The sequence below is a fragment of the Dendrobates tinctorius genome, unplaced genomic scaffold (genome assembly GCF_039654945.1).
Source record: "Dendrobates tinctorius isolate UK_male_01 unplaced genomic scaffold, ASM3965494v1 ptg000072l, whole genome shotgun sequence".
Classification (NCBI taxonomy): Eukaryota; Metazoa; Chordata; class Amphibia; order Anura; family Dendrobatidae; genus Dendrobates; species Dendrobates tinctorius.
In genome coordinates this window covers 1,215,693-1,239,079 of record NW_027361740.1, presented here as the reverse complement: position 1 = coordinate 1,239,079, position 23,387 = coordinate 1,215,693, and positions in this window count along the sequence as shown.

The window sequence follows — 23,387 nt, the reverse complement described above, 5'->3', positions numbered from 1 at the left end:
CACATACCATGATCCTCAGCAAGATGCTGGGACCAACATCTGTGCTAAGCAGCAATCTGAGTGGCAGGACCAGAATGGGAGATTGCAAAGGCAGATAAGGCTTGGAATCTATCCTGGGCGGAGAGAAGATCCTGACTTCTAACGTTACTTTCCCCTCGTGATGTTTGCCACACTTGAAAGTCACCACAAGCTGGGAGATATGGCTGTGCTCTTGCTCATTGGCAGAAGCTGCAATTGCTCAGTGGTCCTTTTAATACCACCTGGAGGCACTTGAGCCTTAGGCTATGTGCCCACTATGCAGAATTTTGCGCAACTCCCCGCCACGAGTAAAACGCATGCGGAATTTGCATGCGTTTTCCCGCAAAACACAAGCATTCTTAGCTTGCACTTTCCAAGCGGTTTGAAGCAGCGCTTGGAAAGGTGATTGACAGGTTGGTCACACTTGTCAAGCATAGTGCTTGACAAATGTGACCAACTTTTTACTATTGATGCTGCCTATGTGGCATCAATAGTAAAAGATAGAATGTAAAAAAAAATATGGCTATTGTCACCTTCCGATGGCCCCGATCTCCTCAGTGACGCTGCCGGCAAGCTCCATTCCCAGGGATGCATTGCAAGAATCACCCCAGATGACATCACGCTCCAGAGACCGCAACGTCATCTCAGGTGATTCGCGCAATGCATCCCTGGGACCGGAAGATGCTGGCAGCATGGCTGAGGGTGGGAAGGACTCCGGGGGCCATCAGAAGGTGAGTATATTACTATTTTTTATTTTAATTCTATTTTTTACAGGGATATGGTAGCCAGGGCCAGGAGGAGAGTCTCCTCTCCTCCAGACCCTGGGTACCATCCGCACATGAAGCGCTCACTTTACGTATGGTGGGCATAGCCACTTGCGTAAAGTGAGCGTTTCAATGCAATCCTATGGCGGCGGAATTGCCGCAATTCCGCTTGAATAATGAACATGCTGCGGATTTTACCGCTAAGCGATTCCGCAGCGGTAAAATCCGCAGCATGGGCACAGCAACTGCAGAATCCCATAGGATTGCATGGGATGTGTCTTAATAGCGTTTTTAAGTGTTTCCTCTGCTGAAAAAAAGCGGCAAAAACTCTTAAAAAATGCAACGTGTGCACACAGCCTTAAGACACAGACTTTCACAGAAACTGCCCCATTCCTGTATGCTCCCCATCTCCCAATCAATCTGGGGTGAATGGAGGAGCAGCCAATGCATCCTCAGAAGTACCTCATCCATACCCTCAGGAATGACAAGAAATGAGACTATCTCCTGATGTCTTGGAGACATGGTGAGAATAAGGCCGGAGTCACACTAGAGAGAAATACAGACGAGTGCTATGCGATAAAAAAATCGCATAGCACTCAGACCAAGGTAAATCTATAGGGCAGCTCCCATCATCCGATTTTTTTCTCGTCCGTTTTATACGTGCGAGCGAAATTGCAGCATGCTGTGATTTCCACCATATCTTGGCCAAGACTCGCCAATGCAAGACTCTGCATGCGTCTTTTTGACGGTGCGGCGAGCGCACCAAAATGCAACATGCTGCATTTGGCGCAGGTCGCCACACCATCTAAAAGACGCATGCGGAGGCATCTGCATTTATCGGCATGGCCTGTGTACCTAATGCTAAAGATAGGGTACGCAGGCTGCATGCTGACAGAGGCGGGGCAGAAAGGAGGCGGTGCGGCTGGGGGCGGAGATTCATGGAGTAATCCTGCAGCCCTCCACACCTCGGTCATATGCTCGTGTGAAACTAGCCTTAATCAAACTTCTGTGAAATCAAACTGTCCGCTTAGGAAGCAACACTGATTGACAATCAGTTTCACATGTTGTTGTGCAAATGGAATAGACAACAGGTGTAAATTATTGGCAATTAAGAAGACACCCTCAATAAAGTAGAGGTTCTGCAGGTGGGGACCATAGACCACATCTCAGTGCCAATGCTTTCTGGCTGATGTTTTGGTCACTTTTGAATGTTGTTTGTGCTTTTGTGGCGCCCCTGAGGCTCAGTCGCCACAGAGGTACTGCACCTTCTCCTAAGGTGTAGTGCCCCACCATCCAGGTAAGGTGGGAACTCCTTGCCATGCTCCAATACCTGCATCCCACACACAGGATAGTTCAGCAGGGCCACATTGCAGATTTAGGCTCAGGGTGTGTGGAACCCTGCTTCATAACATGAGATGTGCTGGGAGGTGGGTGGAGTTAGTATAAAAAGAAGGGGAAATATAGAATTACAGGTCCGTCCCTGAGGGGGACAGTCGGACACAAGTCAGTCCCTTAGGGGGACAGTCTGACAGAAGGTCGGTCGGGAAGGAAGCCACTCAGACAGGAGTGAGGGTCCCTGGAAGAAGGAATAGAAGAAGGAGTGGTGCAGCTGCCTCAGTGACCTGAGCCAGCTGGCACGGGGAAGGAAAGAGAAGGAGAGACGTAGAACTGTAACCTACATGTCCATAAAAGAGAGAAAGACAAGTACGGAACGAAGTGGAAAGAGAACAGAGAGGAGGAGTGGGTTGGATAGGAACCCTGCCTATAGGTTCTCAGCGCAAGGCCGGGGCCCGGTCCCCGAGGTTGTACGGACGATTATGGTTCTGCAGCAGACACCGGTGGAGTAGTTGGCTGTAAATGCACTACTCCCATCAAAGACTTGGGACACAACAGCAAACTGATAGAGAGATGGGATTCAGGAGAAGGGAGTCCCCGAAGCAGGCTACAGCTGTCTGTCATACAAGTGAGAGTTGTTAGGAACATCTGACAGGAGGAACTTCAGGGAACCAAGGAACTGGAGCTCTTCATACTAAAAGGCGCAATAGAGGAGTCGTTCAGGAAGGCACATGTTGGCGGGGTGCTGGCGGGGAGAGTCCTATCTTGTCTGGAGGTTGGCTGGGCCTCTGCCCCGGAGGACACGGTACCGAAGCAGGCACCTGTGTTCACTACGAACTATGAGTAAAGTTTTGAAACTGCAAGCTCTGGTGTCCTCCATTCATTCCCGCATCAGCACCACTACATTTGGGTATCAACATCTACACCATCCCGTGCCCTACTCCTCCAGCGCACCTGTACACTGCCCTGGGGCTACAGCTCTACCTGTGGGGAGCTACACCATCTAAGCTGCAACACACCATCCGCCCCAGAGGATCTGCAAGCAGCGTTGGCTTACCATCTTACTTGCCAAACACCACGGGTGGCGTCACGAACTTTACATTACAAACAAACATCACCGCCACTGATATTGGGCGCCCAGGGCCACGGACCGGGTCACCGCTGCTGTGACACGCATCATCCCCCCTGACGCCGGCCCGGTACCGAGTACCCCACGGCCCTGGGTGAAGCCGGCAGGGGCGACCCACTTTCACACTCGTGGTAGCATGAGACGGACTCTACAACCCACACAAGTGGCTCAGGTAGTGCAGCTCATTCTGGATGGCACATCAATGTGAGCTGTGGCAAGAAGGTTTGCTGTGTCTGTCAGCGTAGTGTCCAGAGGCTGGAGGTGCTACCAGGAGACAGGCAGTGCACCAAGAGACGTGGAGGGGCCGTAGGAGGGCAACGACCCAGCAGCAGGACCGCTACCTCAGCCTTTGTGCAAAGAGGAACAGGAGGAGCACTGCCAGTGCCCTGCAAAATGACCTCCAGCAGGCCACAAATGTCCATGTGTCTGCACAAATGGTTAGAAACCGACTCCATGAGGATTGTCTGAGTGACCGACGTCCACAGATGAAGGGGTTGTGCTTACAGCCCAACACCGTGCGGCCCTCCAAAGAAATGCCACCCCACACCATTACTGACCCGCTGTCAAACCGGTCTTGCTGAAGGATTTTGCAGGAAGCAGATCGCTCTCCACGGCGTCTCCAGACTATGTCACGTCTGTCACATGTGCTCAGTGTGAACCTGCTTTCATCTATGAAGTGTCAGGAACACCGCACTGAACTTGCTCACTGAGCCAGTGCGCGTGTCCTGAGTAAAGCGAACTGTGCTCAAAGATACCTGTGGAGCGGGCAGCAGCCTAATAGATGCGTACTTCAGAACAGCAGGACCTGAAGCATGTGACTGCTAGGGGCGTGGCCTAAACTCCAGAGAGCTTGGAGCTGCAAGAGAACTCCTAGCAGGGTAACTGCGAGACAAATTTACCAAGGGGCATAGACAGGGAGGATAGTCAGGACGTAGCCAATGAGTCATACACAGAGATAGCTGCAAGGTACAAGAGGGGCGAGCAGAGAGTAATCAAATCACAGGCAATGAGTCATACACAGAGAGGGTAGCGCAGTACAGAATCAACAGGCAAACTCACAACGGGAAACGGAACCGGGTCAGAACCATATAAACAAGCTATAACAACGAGCAAGCACAGGCACACAGAGGTCAGCACACTCGGCCAAAGGCAAAAGTATAACTGGCAGGGATTGGAGCTTCCCAGGGGTTTAAGAAGCTCTCCACAACCAAAAAGAGGCCACAATCATAAACCCCTGGTGTGCAGGTCAAAACCTGCACTGAGCTCCAGACATTAACCCCTGACGTGCAGCTCAAAAACCTGCACTGGAATCATGACAGTACCCCCTCTCAACAGGGGGGCCTCTGGACCCCCAGGCTTCCCCGGGTACTTGGCATGGAAAGCCCGAACCAGGCGATCTGCATGTACAGAGCGAGCAGGGACCCATGAGCGCTCCTCTGGTCCATATCCCTTCCAGTCGACCAGGTACTGCAAAGAGCGGCGCACCTGCCAAGAGTCCACAATATGTCCGACCTCATACTCCAATTGACCCTCCACCAACACTGGAGGAACTGAAATCGTGAAAAAAAAGTGACCAACAGGCATGTCTAGGAGTAAGCCTCTTAGCAGATTCAAGGTATGCCAAATTTTTGTGATCCGTGACAACCGTGATAGGGTAAGCCGCCCCTTCCAAAACGTGCCTCCATTCCTCAAATGCCAGCTTGACCGCAAGAAGGTCTCTATTGCCTACATCAAAGTTTTTCTCGGCTGAAGAGAACTTCTTGGAGAAGAAGGCACAGGGTTTGAGATTGCTAAGGGTGGCCGGACCCTGGGACAGCACAGCCCCCACCCCCATTTCAGAAGCATCCACCTCCACAATGAACGGTCTGTACAGGTCTGGTTGTACCAACATCGGGGCAGACATGAAACATTTCTTAATAGCTGAGAAGGACTCCTTAGCGAGTACAGACCAATTTTTTACATCAGCGCCCTTCTGGGTAAGATCCATGAGTGGTTTAACCACTTGTGAGAAACCTTTAATGAATCTTCAATAATAGTTCGCAAATCCTAAGAAGCGCTGGAGCCCCTTGAGATCTCGAGGCTGAACCCAGTCAGCGATCGCCAGTACCTTCTTAGGATCCATACGAAACCCCTCACAGGACACAATCAACCCCAAAAAGACAGTTCCTGTACAAAAAACGAATATTTTTCCATTTTAGCGAACAATTGGTTCTCCCTGAGTCTCTGGAGAACTGTCTGTAGATGGTGCAAGTGAGATTGGCTGTCCGGAGAATACAACAAAATGTCATCCAAATAAATAATAACAAAACGGCCTATCAGGTCAGAAAACACAACATTGATGAAATTCTGGAAAATAGCGGGCGCATTAGTTAACCCAAACGGCATTACCAGGTTTTCAAAGAGTCCTTCTGATGTGAGGAACGCAGTTTAACACTCGTCCCCTTCCCGAACCCTTATCAGATTGTAGGCCGCCCGGAGATCTAACTTGGAGACCCATTGGGCCCCAGCTAACTGGTTACATAAGTCTGGGATGAGGGGAAGCGGGTAAGTGTTCCTAACCGTTATCTTGTTCAGTTCCCAAAAGTCGAGGCACGGCCGCATACCACCATCTTTCTTCTTCACAAAGAAGAATCCTGCTGCCACATGTGACACAGAAGGCCTGATATGCCCTTTGCGGAGACTCTCAGCTATGTACTCCTTCATGGCTTGGCGCTCAGGCCCAGACAAATTGAACAATCGAGCTTTAGGTAACTTGGCTCCGGGTACTAAATCAATGGCACAATCGTAGGGTCTATGTGGTGGCAGCGCCTCAGCCTCACTTTCGGAAAAAACGTCTTCGAAATCCTTCAGGTACGCCGGAATACCTTCCAGACCGACAGACGACACAGATACGGATTTAACAGCGTTAACAAGATGTCCCAGGTTACCACATTTATCCTTGCATCCCCATTGAGTGATCTCCCCTGTAACCCAATCAATGGTAGGATTATGGCATTGAAGCCAAGGCATCCCCAGTAGCAGTCCTGCAGGCAAGTTATCTAGCACAAGACAACTTAGTTTTTTCAGATGAGTGGAACCCACTTTTAGAGAAAAAAGTTCAGACCTGCAACAGATACCGTCCTGGGTAAGAGGGGACGAGTCAATTGCCACAAGTTTAACAGGATCCTGAAGCCTGACTGTCCCTATCTTATTAAGAGTCTTAATTTTGGTATCAATCAGGTTCACAGCAGAACCACAGTCAACAAAAGCAATCGTCTGAACCGGACCATTACCAAGTTCCAGTTCCACCTGCAGCACCTTTTTTGCACCAGAGGAAAATTGTACCTGAAGGTCTGGGTAGCCTCCTCGACTACTACCCAGACCTAGTCGTTTCCCGCCATCTTGGAGGATGACAGGAGGGGCAGTCCTTCTTCCAGTGTCCAGATTCCCCACAATAGAAGCACAACTGCCTCTCCCGGCAGCGACTTCTTTCCTTTTCCTCACAGGTGACAGTGCTCACCTCTATAGCCACAGGAAGAGTCCGGGTCTCATCTACACTGAAGAATAATGGTGTTTCCAGTTGCATAACGCCTCTAGCCCGCAGTCTGCGATCCTAGCGAACCACTTGGGTCATGGCATCCTCCAGGGAGTCAGGCGGTGGATGGAGTGCCAAGGCATCCTTCTGTCAGACATTCACACAGGCCTCTACGGAACAGCCCCCGAAGGGCGGCATCACTCCAAGAAATCTCGGCTGCCCAACGTCTGAATTCAGTACAGAACCACTCGGCCGAGTGCTCCCCCTGACAGACACTCATCACCTTGTCCTCAGCCAAACGCACTCTATCAGGCTCATCATAAATAAGCCCTAAGGCTTCAAAAAATGCATCCACAGACATTCTCTCAGGGGCAGAAGAGGAAAGCGAAAATGCCCAGGCTTGTGGGGACCCCCTAAGCAGGGACATAACCACCCCACCCTGTGTTTCTCATCCTCAGAGTAGCGGGGTCTCAAAGAGAGAGAGAGCTTACAGCCCTCCTTAAATGCTCTGAATTCATCTTTGTTACCAGAAAACGTATCTGTCAATTTAACCGGGGATTCGGGTGGGACTAAAATGACATTGCTATTCCCCACCTGCTGGAAGCCTGCAGAAAGTACCCCCTGAACTGAGTCCTCAACCCGCCATTGGGACTGGGCCAGAGCTTGGTGTTCCAAACTAAGCTTCTGCAGTGACTGAGTCAAGCATTTCACCTGCTCAGATAAAGCACACATTGGATCCATGATGCAGCAGTGAGGAGAGAAAAAAAATTCAAGGCCAGTTATAATGTCAGGAACACCGCACTGAACTTGCTCACTGAGCCAGTGCGCGTGTCCTGAGTAAAGCGAACTGTGTTCAAAGATACCTGTGGAGCGGGCAGCAGCCGAGTAGATGCGTACTTCAGAATAGCAGGACCTGAAGCACGTGACTGCTAGGGGCGTGGCCTAAACTCCAGAGAGCTAGGAGCTACAAGAGAACTCCTAGCAGGGTAACTGCGAGACAAAGTTACCAAGGGGCATAGACAGGGAGGATAGTCAGGACGTAGCCAATGAGTCATACATAGAGATAGCTGCAAGGTACAAGAGGGGCGAGCAGAGAGTAGTCAGATCACAGGCAATGAGTCATACACAGAGAGGGTAGCGCAGTACAGAATCGGTACAGAATCAACAGGCAAACTCACAATGGGAAACAGAACCGGGTCAGAACCATATAAACAAGCTATAACAACGAACAGGCACAGGCACACAGAGGTCAGCACACTCGGCCAAAGGCAAAAGTATAACTGGCAGGGATTGGAGCTTCCAAGGGATTTAAGCTCTCCCAGAACCAAAAAGAGGCCACAATCATTAACCCCAGGTGTGCAGGTCAAAACCTTCACTGAGCTCCAGACATTAACCCCTGACGTGCAGCTCAAAAACCTGCACTGGGATCATGACATGAAGAGCACAGGGTGCCAGTGGCGAATTTGTCAATCCTGGTGTTCTGTGGCAAATGCCAAGCATCCTGCATGGTGTTGGGCTGTGAGTACAACCCCCATATGTGTACTTCGGGCCCTCAGACTATCCTAATGGTGTTATTCCAAGATGAGAAAGCAATTAGTTCCAGCTGCGTGTAAAATTCTTCTTTATTCCATCATTTAAAATATAACATCTTCATAATGTATGCCACAGCCACGGACACGGCAACGCGTTTCGATCTATAAGATCTTTGTCAGAGCCATGAAGACACACTGATCTCAACTGCATTATATGTTACATTTAGTCCAATGGCATTCATGGAATACAATCACATGACAATTTAACCCATAAAATTACAAATCACAAATTTATGTATATAAATAAAAACAAATTATGAAAAAGAAATACTTTTCTCTTCAACAATAATGAAGCATTAGGTCATTACGTTTGTTCAGACCCTTCGGAGATCGGGTGTTGAGATGATAAATCCAAAAAGCCTCTCTTGTTAGCAGACGTCGCTTGGAATCTCCACCACGGAAAGGAATTTTAACCTGTTCTATTCCTTGCACTTGGAAACTAGAGGTATTTCGGGCATGGTGTGTAATGAAGTGCTGGGATACAGCTGACAAGTTACGATTCATGTTGTTCATATTATAAATGTCATATAAATGTTCTCTAATGCGCACCTTCATTTTTCTAGAGGTGCAACCTATATATGATAATTTACATATTGTACAATCTATTTTATATATTACATTAGTTGAATTACAATTTATATATTGTTTTATATTATATTGTACTGTGTCCCCAGCATTAGAAAAATTCTTAGTGACATTTGCATATCTGCATGTCTTGCATTTTGTAATTCCACACCTAAAAAAACCATTACAAATTAGCCAGGTTTTATCCGATTTTTTATTTAAAGAGAATAAATTGGGTGATAATTTATCACCCAGTGTAGGAGCTCTTCTCGATACTATATTTATACCTGGCGCTAAAATTTCTGCTAGTTTGGTGTCCTCATATAAGATAGGCAAATATTTATTGATGATTTTTTTAATGTGTGGAAATTGACGACTGAACTGAAAACAAATATATGGTTTTTTGCCAATTATTGACTCATTTGCATTTCTGTTAGTAGAGATCATTTCACTTCGATTTTTCTTTTCTGTTATTCGTTGCGCTCGATTTAAAGACCAGTCTGGATACATGCGATTTTTTAATTTTTTACTTACAGTGGGGCAAAAAAGTATTTAGTCAGTCAGCAATAGTGCAAGTTCCACCACTTAAAAAGATGAGAGGCGTCTGTAATTTACATCATAGGTAGACCTCAACTATGGGAGACAAACTGAGAAAAAAAAATCCAGAAAATCACATTGTCTGTTTTTTTTTCCTTTTATTTGCATATTATGGTGGAAAATAAGTATTTGGTCAGAAACAAAATTTCATCTCAATACTTTGTGATATATCCTTTGTTGGCAATGACAGAGGTCAAACGTTTTCTGTAAGTCTTCACAAGGTTGCCACACACTGTTGTTGGTATGTTGGCCCATTCCTCCATGCAGATCTCCTCTAGAGCAGTGATGTTTTTGGCTTTTCGCTTGGCAACACGGACTTTCAACTCCCTCCAAAGGTTTTCTATAGGGTTGAGATCTGGAGACTGGCTAGGCCACTCCAGGACCTTGAAATGCTTCTTACGAAGCCACTCCTTCGTTGCCATGGCGGTGTGCTTTGGATCATTGTCATGTTGAAAGACCCAGCCACATTTCATCATCAATGCCCTTGCTGATGGAAGGAGGTTTGCACTCAAAATCTCAAGATACATGGCCCCATTCATTCTTTCATGTACCCGGATCAGTCGTCCTGGCCCCTTTGCAGAGAAACAGCCCCAAAGCATGATGTTTCCACCACCATGCTTTACAGTAGGTATGGTGTTTGATGGATGCAACTCAGTATTCATTTTCCTCCAAACACGACAAGTTGTGTTTCTACCAAACAGTTCCAGTTTGGTTTCATCAGGCCATAGGACATTCTCCCAAAACTCCTCTGGATCATCCAAATGCTCTCTAGCAAATTTCAGACGGGCCCGGACATGTACAGGCTTAAGCAGTGGGACACGTCTGGCACTGCAGGATCTGAGTCCATGGTGGCGTAGTGTGTTACTTATGGTAGGCCTTGTTACATTGGTCCCAGCTCTCTGCAGTTCATTCACTAGGTCCCCCCGCGTGGTTCTGGGATTTTTGCTCACCGTTCTTGTGATCATTCTGACCCCACGGGGTGGGATTTTGCGTGGAGCACCAGATCGAGGGAGATTATCAGTGGTCTTGTATGTCTTCCATTTTCTAATTATTGCTCCCACAGTTGATTTCTTCACTCCAAGCTGGTTGGCTATTGCAGATTCAGTCTTCCCAGCCTGGTGCAGGGCTACAATTTTGTTTCTGGTGTCCTTTGACAGCTCTTTGGTCTTCACCATAGTGGAGTTTGGAGTCAGACTGTTTGAGGGTGTGCACAGGTGTCTTTTTATACTGATAACAAGTTTAAACAGGTGCCATTACTACAGGTAATGAGTGGAGGAAAGAGGAGACTCTTAAAGAAGAAGTTACAGGTCTGTGAGAGCCAGAAATCTTGATTGCTTGTTTCTGACCAAATACTTATTTTCCACCATAATATGCAAATAAAATGAAAAAAAAACCGACAATGTGATTTACTGGATTTTTTTTTCTCAGTTTGTCTCCCATAGTTGAGGTCTACCTATGATGTAAATTACAGACGCCTCTCATCTTTTTAAGTGGTGGAACTTGCACTATTGCTGACTGACTAAATACTTTTTTGCCCACTGTACATGTTCTAGTTCACTATTTAAATTACTTTCTTCACTACAATTACGTTTAACCCTTTTAAATTCCCCCACTGGTATTGCATTGAGGGTATGTTTGTTATGGCTACTAGTGGCATGTAGGATGGTATTCCCACTAAAGGGTTTATGATGCGTTTTAGTAGAGATGATTTCACCTTTGACACCTACTAGATCCAAATCCAAAAAAGATATGTGATCCATGTCACATTTGTGTGTAAATTTGATATTGTATTGATTAGAGTATAAATATTGAATAAAATGTGGTATGGCAGATACATCTCCACCCCTAATTATTTGGGGTGGAGATGTATCTGCCATACCACATTTTATTCAATATTTATACTCTAATCAATACAATATCAAATTTACACACAAATGTGACATGGATCACATATCTTTTTTGGATTTGGATCTAGTAGGTGTCAAAGGAGAAATCATCTCTACTAAAACGCATCATAAACCCTATAGTGGGAATACCATCCTACATGCCACTAGTAGCCATAACAAACATACCCTCAAAGCAATACCAGTGGGGGAATTTAAAAGGGTTAAACGTAATTGTAGTGAAGAAAGTAATTTAAATAGTGAACTAGAACATGTAAGTAAAAAATTAAAAAATCGCATGTATCCAGACTGGTCTTTAAATGGAGCGCAACGAATAACAGAAAAGAAAAATCGAAGTGAAATGATCTCTACTAACAGAAATGCAAATGAGTCAATAATTGGCAAAAAACCATATATTTGTTTTCAGTTCAGTCGTCAATTTCCACACATTAAAAAAATCATCAATAAATATTTGCCTATCTTATATGAGGACACCAAACTAGCAGAAATTTTAGCGCCAGGTATAAATATAGTATCGAGAAGAGCTCCTACACTGGGTGATAAATTATCACCCAATTTATTCTCTTTAAATAAAAAATCGGATAAAACCTGGCTAATTTGTAATGGTTTTTTTAGGTGTGGAAATACAAAATGCAAGACATGCAGATATGTAAATGTCACTAAGAATTTTTCTAATGCTGGGGACACAGTACAATATAATATAAAACAGTATATAAATTGTAATTCAACTAATGTAATATATAAAATAGATTGTACAATATGTAAATTATCATATATAGGTTGCACCTCTAGAAAAATGAAGGTGCGCATTAGAGAACATTTATATGACATTTATAATATGAACAACATGAATCGTAACTTGTCAGCTGTATCCCAGCACTTCATTACACACCATGCCCAAAATACCTCTAGTTTCCAAGTGCAAGGAATAGAACAGGTTAAAATTCCTTTCCGTGGTGGAGATTCCAAGCGACGTCTGCTAACAAGAGAGGCTTTTTGGATTTATCATCTCAACACCCGATCTCCGAAGGGTCTGAACAAACGTAATGACCTAATGCTTCATTATTGTTGAAGAGAAAAGTATTTCTTTTTCATAATATGTTTTTATTTATATACATAAATTTGTGATTTGTAATTTTATGGGTTAAATTGTCATGTGATTGTATTCCATGAATGCCATTGGACTAAATGTAACATATAATGCAGTTGAGATCAGTGTGTCTTCATGGCTCTGACAAAGATCTTATAGATCGAAATGCGTTGCCGTGTCCATGGCTGTGGCATACATTATGAAGATGTTATATTTTAAATGATGGAATAAAGAAGAATTTTACACGCAGCTGGAACTAATTGCTTTCTCTAATTGGTTTCACGTCAGTCCAGACGGAGTTCCGAGGTCTGCGGTGGATACCTGGTGAGCTGGCTTATGTTTGTTTTTGTTTGTTATTCCAAGATGTATTGATTAAAATCAACTTTAAAATTAACTTTGTTTATGGGAAAACCCCTTTAAGTTTGCTACCTTTCCCACTATGTACGCTTTCTAGTCCAGGACTGTATTTGCCAAGTCACACCCAAAGCCTACAGAGCAAACACACCACATTATAGCTAACCCGCCACTGGTTTCTTCATTGAACTACACTGAACAAAAATATAAATGCAACACTTTTGTTTTTGCTCCCATTTTTCATGAGCTGAACTCAAAGATCTAAGACTTTTTCTACATGCACAAAAGGCCCTTTTCTCTCAAATATTGGTCACAAATTTGTCTAAGGCCTCTTTCACACATCTGTATATTTCCGGTACCGGAAAAAACGGTAGCAGAGATATCTGTGTCCGTGTGCTGCGACAGTACCACACGATCGGCCACTACTGTAAGTGCTGTTCCCCGGCGGCAGGTGCTGTACGCGGCTTTCATTCTCCCCTGCTCTGACGGCGATCGGCACGAGCAGAGGAGAATGAATGAATGAATGAATGAAAAACACGACATGGGCTCCCCCTATGTTTTTGAACCAACCCGGCAAAGCTCACAGGTGTGGGCTAGTATTCTCAGGCTGGTAAGGGGCCATGGATATGGGCCCCCGGCCTAAAAACAGCAGCCCACAGCTGCCCAGAAAAGGCACATCTATTAGATGCGCCAATTCTGGATCTTTGCCTGGCTCTTCCCACTTGCCCTGTAGCGGTGGCAAGTGGGGTTAATGTTTGTGGGGTTAATGTCACCTTTACACCACACAGTTTTGCCATCTTTATTGTTCTGCTAATCCATGCGACACCGTCGTTCTCCTGTAATAAAGAAAAAAAAGCAACAATATATCATACCTGTCCGTCACTCTGTCCCATGCCGTAATCCATATCTAGGGACTAATCAGTTTACAACCATAGCGATGCTAAATGCGACCGCCCCGGCTGTAATCTAATGGTGAATGAACGAAAAGCTGCGGGCACAGGCTCAGTGACTAGCGGTGACGTCACTGAGTCTGTGCTCGCTGCCGGCCTGAACTCCTGTGACCTCAGGACCATAGGAAAGTGCAAGTGATGAGATCACTGTGACAGAGATGGAACTGCTGTGACCTCATCACTTGCATTTTTTGCATTTTGGAACTTGAAGCTCTCTAGTGTCCCCTTACTCTCCGGTCAGTCAGGGATCTACACCACTTAGGATAAGTAGTCGCCAGGAGGGCCGCCTTGCTGTGTACTTACTATTGGGCACGCTGCAGTGAGGGCCATATCACTTCTCCCAGCCTCAGGAGGGAAATACACTTATAAATTTCCGTCCGTCATTGCTAGAGTCTCCCCAAAAGCCCAGAACACTTCGCTGCCACCAGCACATAGTTCTTATGATTAATATCAGGTCAGGAGCCATCCCAATTAGCAGCGCTGATTTAGTTCGGAGGATGTGGCAATAAGTTATTAGAGCAAGGAAAACAAAACTAGTAAATATTATAGCTTTTACTCCAAAAAGAAATAGTGTTTACAAAAAGTATATAAAAGATGCTACAAACGAGACAATTACAGTATGTACAGGCAATTACAAAATAAAAATGGATTAAAAGAAGAGCTTACATGTTTCAGTCAATGGTATGCCATGTGGAGTTGGGGGGAGGGGTTCCCAAAGGTCAAGATTCAGTCCACAGCATGGATGGTAATTAGCTGTCCTCCTCCAAGTACTGAACAAGCAAAAAATGGCTGTTCCTGTTTTATAGCTGGTCCAGAAACTAAGGAACTTCCCACTGTGCTGACCTCACCGGGTGACTGGATTAGCCCCCCTTGGCAAGTTATGAAATACCCTCTATTAGTCATAACTCTTGGGGGGGAAGCTTATTGAGGGACGATGGAAGTATTATGTCTTCTCATGAAATTAGCTTACATTTATGTCTAAACATGGGGTGGCTGTATGACCCAGTTGGATATAAATCCATTTCTTGGATTCTGCTGGTTGCAGGGGCTTACAAACTCACTGGTTGGTGGTTCGACCGATGTAGATGCCAGAAATGTATTTGCCCTGCCTCTATCAATAATCGGTGCTATAATATTCAACTTTGCATGAACAAAATGATTGGTTTGCCATGTGCTCCTAACCTGTTATGTCAGGCTCGAGCCGCCCATACCATGGTTTCACGTTACAACAGCATGTGTAGCTGGAGGGAGGGGAAGTAGAGGGGGATTCCAGCAGGGAAGAGGGTGCTTGCAGCCATGTGCCTGCAAGAGGCTTTGTGTGTGTACTGTAGACACCTAATGGGGGGAAGGGGATCATGTGTGTGTCCCAGTAAATGCAGTGGAAAGTTCTCGAAGTGTATTTAGGATATGAGCATATTCATATTATCGTGACAAGGACTATGTGGGGCCATTATACTGTATGGAAGGCAAAGAAATCAAAGGGCCCATAGTCAGTGTGGGGACTGACTATGTGTGGCCACTTTACTTTATGGAATGCAATACAGGGACTATGTGAGGCCATTACACTGTATCAAATTAAATGGAAGCCCATTATAATGTATGGAGGACTATGTGGACCCATTATACTTTATGAAAGTTAAGGCACGGCCCATTATTCTGTATGGAGCAATATATGTAGCCATTAAATGGATTGGAAGGCAATGTAGGGCTCATTATACTGCACGGAGGACTACCTGGGGCCATCATACTGGATAGAAGGCAATGGGGGCCCAATATACTGTATGCATGACTATGTGGGGCCATTATACTGTATTGGAGGCAATGTAGGATTCATTATACTGTATGGAGGACTATGTTGGGCAGTTATACTGTATGAAGGACTATGAGGTGCTATTAACCTATATAGAGGGCTATGTGCATCCCATTATACTGCATGGCGGACTATGTGGTGCCATTATACAGAAAGGAAGTCAATGCAGTGCACATTATACTGTATGTAGGACTATGTGGGGATTACAGTTGGGGAATCATACTGTGATGGGGTTACCATACCTTGCTGAGGGGCTGAGTGTGGTACAGTAGGGTCATTTTAACGTGTGTGTGGAAAGTACTCTGGAGCAATTTACTGTGGGGTTATCGTACTGTGTTTGGGGAAAAATTTTGTTGTTGGCATCATAATCTTTATATAGTGCTAACATATTCCGCAGCGCTTTACAGCTTGCACACATTTTGAACACTGTCCCCGATGGGGCTCACAATCTATATTCCCTATCAGTATGTCTTTGGAGTGTGGGAGGAAACTGGAGTGCCCGGAGGAAACCCACGCAAACACGAGGAGAACATGCAAACTCCTTGCAGATGTTGTCCTTGGTGGGATTTGAACCCAGGACTCCAGTGCTACAAGGCTGCAGCACTAACCACTGAGCCACCGTGCTGCCCTAATCATATTTTATAATCTGTATTATTCTTTTATCCGTTGTTATTACATATTTAAATTAGGCCATTGGGACATATGTTTTTACTGCTCTTACATAACATATTATATTATTCCAGTATGTCCCATTTGTGATTGTGTTTATTTTATGCTAAGATCTATTAATTAAAATGTACATTGTTTGTCGTATAACTCCTTTAAGTTTGATTCCTTTTGAACAGGATAATTGTTATATTTGATGATAAAGAAAAACTTCCTCAATTGTAGACATTTTTTTAACAAACATCAATGCTTGCCAACAACTTTGTCCAAGATTTTAATTTTGCCCTTTGTATATCTGACATCTCTGCTTTACGTGGTGGCCACACAGTTCATATATCTTACACTTGTATTATGTTGTCAACATTTTTGACAGTATTGTCACAGATTTACTTCTTTTCAGTTAATTCATGCAGCACGAACCACAGGCAGAGTGAATCAGTTATTTCAGCCGTGTATGTTTTGTTCTGTAGAGTTTCACACAACACATACTTTAAAAATCAATCTGAGAAATATGACTGGTCTGAGGAAGGTTCCTGGCTGCTTCTTCTTGCCCCACTCCCCATGACTGAAAGGACTCGCCAACTGTGTGTGCCTAGGGAGCAGGTAAAGGAGAAGCCTGCTGAAGAACACATTGGACTAGTCATCCAAGACCCTTTCAAAACGTATAGTGTCTGTGAAAGCGTTTCAGAGAAAGACATAAATGGCATTAATAATGCAACCAGTGTGTGATTTATGATTACTGTGGTCCTGGCAGCTTGGTATAAATCATCTGATGGGTTCTGAGATCAATGATGTTCTTATATTAGTAGTTGCTGTTAGGAATTCCAGTTACCATTCCGCTGATAGCATTCAGATCAGTTCATTTATAACGTCATATTTGGCCCATTTACTCATGATTTCCTACGGCCTTTCAATTTCTCATAAAGGAAGGGAGTTGTCCCAAATATAACACTTGAAACCTGGCCTCAGAGCTCTCAGTGGAGATGGAAAGGAAACAGTAGGGCTAAGTGTCTGCAGATAATAATGTCTAATTAACCCTTCAGCAGTCTGATGTCCCAACAGTTTATTTCTGAAGGTTGCTGCATCTTGAACTAAGCTATAAGAGTAATGGCAGCCAAGGCTGCATAGATCCACAGTGATCGAACAATCCTAACTGATGTGGTCACGTAAACGACTTCTAAACATGTAAGTTATAGCCTGCACATATTAGGGATAATGCTGCCTTAGTGTTTTGGCCCTATTATACTTTTTACATTTCTCATAGACTGTAGATGTATTAATGTGGGCACATGACGAGGGAGTAATGCTTTTCTTGCTCCCTTATTGTTCAGGAGAAGAGGTATTTTATGGTTTCCTGGATATCTTTTGAAATATTACCCATGTGTTACAGCCCCTATTGAAACTTTTAGCTATTATATACATATTATAAAATTATAACATACCGTAGTTACTTTTTAAGCCATTGGGCATATATACATCACAAACATTACATTTAGCTTAGATATATAAGGCTTAAATAGGGTATAGTCTGTTAAGAGTCGGGTTCCTCTCGCTGTACAGCGGGAACCCTGAGCCTTGCTTTCGGCGGTCCCCCATTCCTCTCCAGCCGCAGAGGAGGCTGCTCAGCAGACTCATCGGTCCCGGCGCTCTGCCCAGACTAGCTCCGTGGGTTTAGTTGCTGCTGCCACCTCTGTTTCAGCTATAGCAACGCATGCTGGTCAACAGCGAGCTACTCCAGGGACTAAGTCCTCCTTTCGGTCCACTGAGCATGCCCGTGGGATGATCTCTCATTGGAGATCGGAGGTCACATGCTCAGGTCCTTCTCCAGCTCGGATTGGACCATCAGAAAGGTCAGGAAGGTCCCGGAAGGACGCGGCTATAAAAGGTTCGCATGGCCGCTCAGCCATGCGCTAGTATAGACTGCATTACCAGACTATGAGGAGTGAGTGTTGTATGCAAGTATGAATGTCTCTGGTGACTGCCTCATTTGAAACCCCTACCCTGGGTACGCATGTGTTGTGCCGCTTAGCCTGTTAAGCGCCCAGGCTTAGGTGTAGGTAGAGGCAGAGTCTGAGACTGACATCAGTGTCCACCGGTGGCTCTGCACACCACGGTGCACATGCTCGACACTCCATCATAGTCAGCATCTATGGTGGTGTCCGCAGGTGCGACACCGCGCGCTCAGTAGGTCTAGAGGGACTCAGATCTCATGTCCTTGGGGCTAAGTTCTGTGACCGCATACTGTGCGCTCTCTTGCCGAGTGCTGTGATTTTAACAGGCTCCGGCATTTATGTTCAGCGGTGGCGCGGCTCTATGTCGTAACAGAATTCGCTCCTGTTCACACTGGGTGACGTTAACCCACGTGTGACCTCTTGTATACCGCTTTATACTTCCGCCATTACTAAGCAGCAGTTTACCACCCCTGCACGGTGGACCCCGGGCTGCGAACGCACCATACTATTATTTTATTATTTGGTGCATTCCGCCAGCCCTAACATAGTCAGACATGGGACACCCTAAACTATGTATATGTGCAAGTAGCTCTTTCAAAGACAAATCCAGCAATACCTTGAGATGACTAGTCTGTTCCTCCATTCCATAAAAATCAGTGTTTGAATTTATATGAGAATGATATTGTAGATCTGAATTCTCTGTCACTCCAGCTCGATTCCCTGCCAAGCACTGTCTTCTCCTGTTTGATGAATGGCTCCTTTGCTTAAATTCACACAGCACTGAGGATGTCAGTCAAGTAGGAGCTGTAGGCGCATGACAAGGAATAGAACTGGAGTGACTGAGGTTTCAGATCCAGCATCTACTATAGCCATTTAATTATCACTTCAAATGCTTATTTCTCAGTAACGGAGGAACAGACGGGCCGTGTAAAGGTTTTGTGGACTTGTGATTGAAAGAGCTACATGCTCACATAAATAATTTGGGAGGTGAAATCCTGTTGACAAATTCTTTTTAAGACTGTTCAAAAAAAGTAGAAACTGAGTTGGTGTTACAATGTGACTATATTTTGTGCAGGCACCTACCTTATTCGCTGGGAAAGGAACCTTTGCAATTGTGCTCAAATTCTCACAGTAGAAGATAAATATACAATCCAAATATAAAGGAAATGGAGAGGCACGCACCTGATAAAAAGGAAGCTTTATTTTCTTCACACAGACAATGTCCATTTCACGCTGCTAGGACCTGAAGAAGTACAAAGCAGTGCAAAATGGATGTTGCTTGTAGGCTATCTACACCTCCCCCTGTTTGTGCACTTTATGAAGAAAATAAAGCTTCTTTCTTATCAGGTGCCATTCCATTTCCTCTATATTTGGAATTAGACATGAATGGGTTGATTCGCGGAGCATCGAGTTTCACGCAAATTTGATTTGTGGTTTACGAAAAAAAACCTTGCTTTGCACCATTTTCTACACTGCTGAAGCAGCAGAAAACAGGCTAAAATCTTTTGGCCTTGCTGCACCTGTCTCCCCAAGATGCCCTGGAGCTATAAAATCTTACAGATTATCATACCTTGAACAGTGGTGGTCAGTACCTAGGCCATCACAGATCATTGCTCCAAGTGGAGCACAGTTTCTACGGCAGATTCGTATTCCATCTCCAGATTCTCTGTCTTCTGTAGAGTGTAAGCTCTTATGGTCAATGGTGTCTCCTCTCTTTCTGTCTCTCTCCCCTTTCCCTCTCTCTCTTTCTGTCTCTCTCCAATTTCCCCCCCTCTCTCTCTCTCCTGTAGAGTGTAAGCTCTTATGATCAGTGGGTCCTCTCTCTCCTTCCTGTAGAATATATAAATTAGTATGGTCAGCAGGGTCCTCTCTCTCTGTCTCTCCCCCCCCTTTCCTTCTCTCACTCTCTCTCTCCTGTAAAGTGTAAGCTCTTACGGTCAGTGGGTCCTCTCTCTCCTTCTTGTAGAGTGTAAATTCTTATGGCCTGTGGGGTTCTCTCTGTCTCCCTATTCTTCCCCATGTGAATTTTCCAAGCAGTTACAAGCTTTTAAGTACTCACATTTTCACAAATTTAGTCACCATGAACCTAATTCTTTGGGAAAATTTGACACCGCTGGAAAATTTGAATTTCCAAAGATTCGCTCATCTTTATTTGGAATGTCTAAAACTGTCCTTTTCATCTAAATGGAAATAGCAGAAATCAATGCATATACTGCAGGAAAAAGAACATTTAAAATCATAGAATCATAGAGTGTGAGTTGAAAGGGACCTCCAGGGTCATTGTGTCCAACCCCCTGCTCAATGCAGGATTCACTAAACCATCTCAGACAGATTTAACCTACAAAAGACCTGGAGTCAAAGTCTGACAAGGTAGATAAGTATAACAAAATGTTTGTCACAGAAATTCAAAAAACAATGGCAGAAATAGATAACGTAGAAAAGTCAAACAGCGAGAACACAAGATGTTGTAATGCTGCAAATTCAGAAAAATTGTAGCGGGTGTGGGCAATAAGGGTCAATGCGTATATATCAATTATTGTATGTAATACCAACACTATTAAAATATATAAATCTGGGAAAACAAAAAGTAACCAAAGACTGGCAATTGTCTTAGTTATTGAAATATGGAACAGCCAGTGTAGTCACAGTAATGCAACCCAGATAATATATTTAGGCAAGTGGAACAGGGTAATAGATGTATATTCACAGAAAAATATATGTAAAGCAATCTAAGTCCAGTATTCGACCTATGCAGACAGTCCAAAAGCATGGGCATCATCGGGGGACTGTGTTTGCTCAGTTTTTGTAATAAACATTTTGTTATACTTATCTACCTTGTCGTACTTTGACTCTATGTCTCTTGTAGGTTATATATGTAGGGAGTGTTCATTGTGATTTTTCTAGGCTAAGGGCCCTGAGGAAGTGGCAGATCTGCCATGAAACGCGTCGGCACAATAAAGCTATGAAGAATATTTCGGTCCTTGTGTGGTCAGCGCGGATACATTGAAAAACCCGGTGTTTTTCTTCCTCCTTTGAGAAAAAATTGACACATTTTGGCCAAGCTAAGGCCGGTTTCACATTTGCTTTAAAGGCCGCAGCGTCGGCCTGCACACGGCCGCCACTAAGCCCCGCCTCCGGGCGCATGACGCTGCATGCGTCCCCTATCTTTATCACTTGGTTGCACTCGGCGCACCGTCAAAAGGACGCAGGCACCGCCAAACGCATACTGCGTATGGCCTGCGTCCTCAGTGATAAAGACAGGGGACGCATGACGCATGAAGCCTTATGCGCCCGGAGGCGGAGCTACCGGCGAAGGCGCGGCAGGGGGCGGGGCTTAGCGGCGGATGTGCGCAGGCCGTCGCTGCGGCCTTTAACGCAAATGTGAAACCGGCCTAACCCTGCCTTCAAAGGTTGTGATGGTGTGCCAGCTGTGTTAGCAATTTACTCCTGCTCCTCTGCCTTGTTCTTCCACTAAGTCCCCGCTGTCAGGTGGGAACACCGTCAGTAGAGTTTGTACCAGCGTGCTCTTGTATTCACGCATTTTGCAATCCTGTTACAGTGACGGAAGTAATAATGGTAGGTTGTCCTTCTAGCGGAAATCCAGCATCGTGGCCAACCTGTAACCAGCAGTGAAAACAATTCAGACAGCTTGGCATTCCTTGTGCAGGCATAGCAGAATGCCTTGACTCTTGTGTGCCTGGGTGCCCAATGGCAACGTCAAGCTTTCCTCAGAGGGAAGTGTATGGTCTGGGTCCTCTGTATCCCCCCAGCCACATTCCAGTGATGTTCGAAAGCTGCTTTTAGTGGCACCCAGCTGTGAACACTGTTCCTTCTCCTCCTCATCATCATCCAAAACTGGCCCCTTGATAAACGGTTGTGTACCTGACCGCTGTTAATACAGGAACCCACCCTCCGAGCAACGTGTGGATGACAGGCTTGATATAATAGTGTGAATGGTCCCTGTTCTTCCTGCTCCTCTTCCTCCTGTGCCAGCACCTCATCTATTATCGTCTGAAGTGTTTTTTCCAGGAAGCACAGAAGTGACATAGTAACGTTCATGATAGCTTCATCAGCGATGGCCATGTTGATGGAGTATTCTAAGCAGCAAAACACAGCACACATGTCCCCATTTAGGCCCAATCATTGGTGGTAAAGTGGTGTTATTCTCCAGAACGACTCATCTAGTCTACTATTGCCTGCTACTCCCCGCACAGTCTCTCCAGCATGTGTAAAGCGGAGTTCCACCTTGATACATTGCATATGAAGTGGTTAAAAAAGGCAAAAGTGATGCTACAGCACAGACAGGCAAGCAGCAGCAGGGTGAGAACACTGAAAGCACACACTGCCCGCACTTTCAGCAGCAGCTCTGACATGTGTGGGTAATTTGCACCACCAAATTCATCACATGCACTAAGAAAGGGATGTGTGTCGAACCAGCTAGGCTCAGAACTACAATGAGATTTCACCCATTATCATACATCAAAAGGCCAGGCTTGAGGTTCACCGGCACCAATTACTCATCTTCCTGCTGTTGATCCATATTCACAGCTCCTGCACAGTGTGGGATTTGTTACCCAAATGGATGTGTGGCGCCCCCAGGAGTATGGTCACCACAGTGGCATTACCTCCCTCCTAGGGAGTGTGATGTCATGCTTGGAAGCAATGAAGGATCTCTCTATCAGGTAAATCAACACACAGCACAGTTCCCACTCCAGGCCAGCAGAGGGAGCTCTGAACCAAAGCTGGGGGAGGAGCTGCTCTCTGGGGGCCAGGAAGGGGAAGTTGAGTTAGTTCGTGTGAGGAGGGCGAAGTGTGTGGACGAGAGGAGAAGAGCTGGAGGCTTGAGCAGAGTTCAGGCTCACTTCTAGCGTGGCGCATGGTTCCGGATTCCGGTAGCCAAGGTTGTATGGATACTGATGTTCCTGCAGCAGAAACCGGAGGAATAGGAAGCTGTAAATGCTCTGTTTCCACATAAGCCTCGGATGCACAACAGCAACGTGTGAGCCAGAAGAAGGAGGCTACAGCTGTCTGCCATACGAGGGGGGTTCTAAAAGAGTGCAAGCAAGAGGAACTTCAGTGTAACTTAGTACTGCGTGTACCTCAGATAAGCGCTAGAAAGGAGACTACACAATCCATCTGCATAGAGAG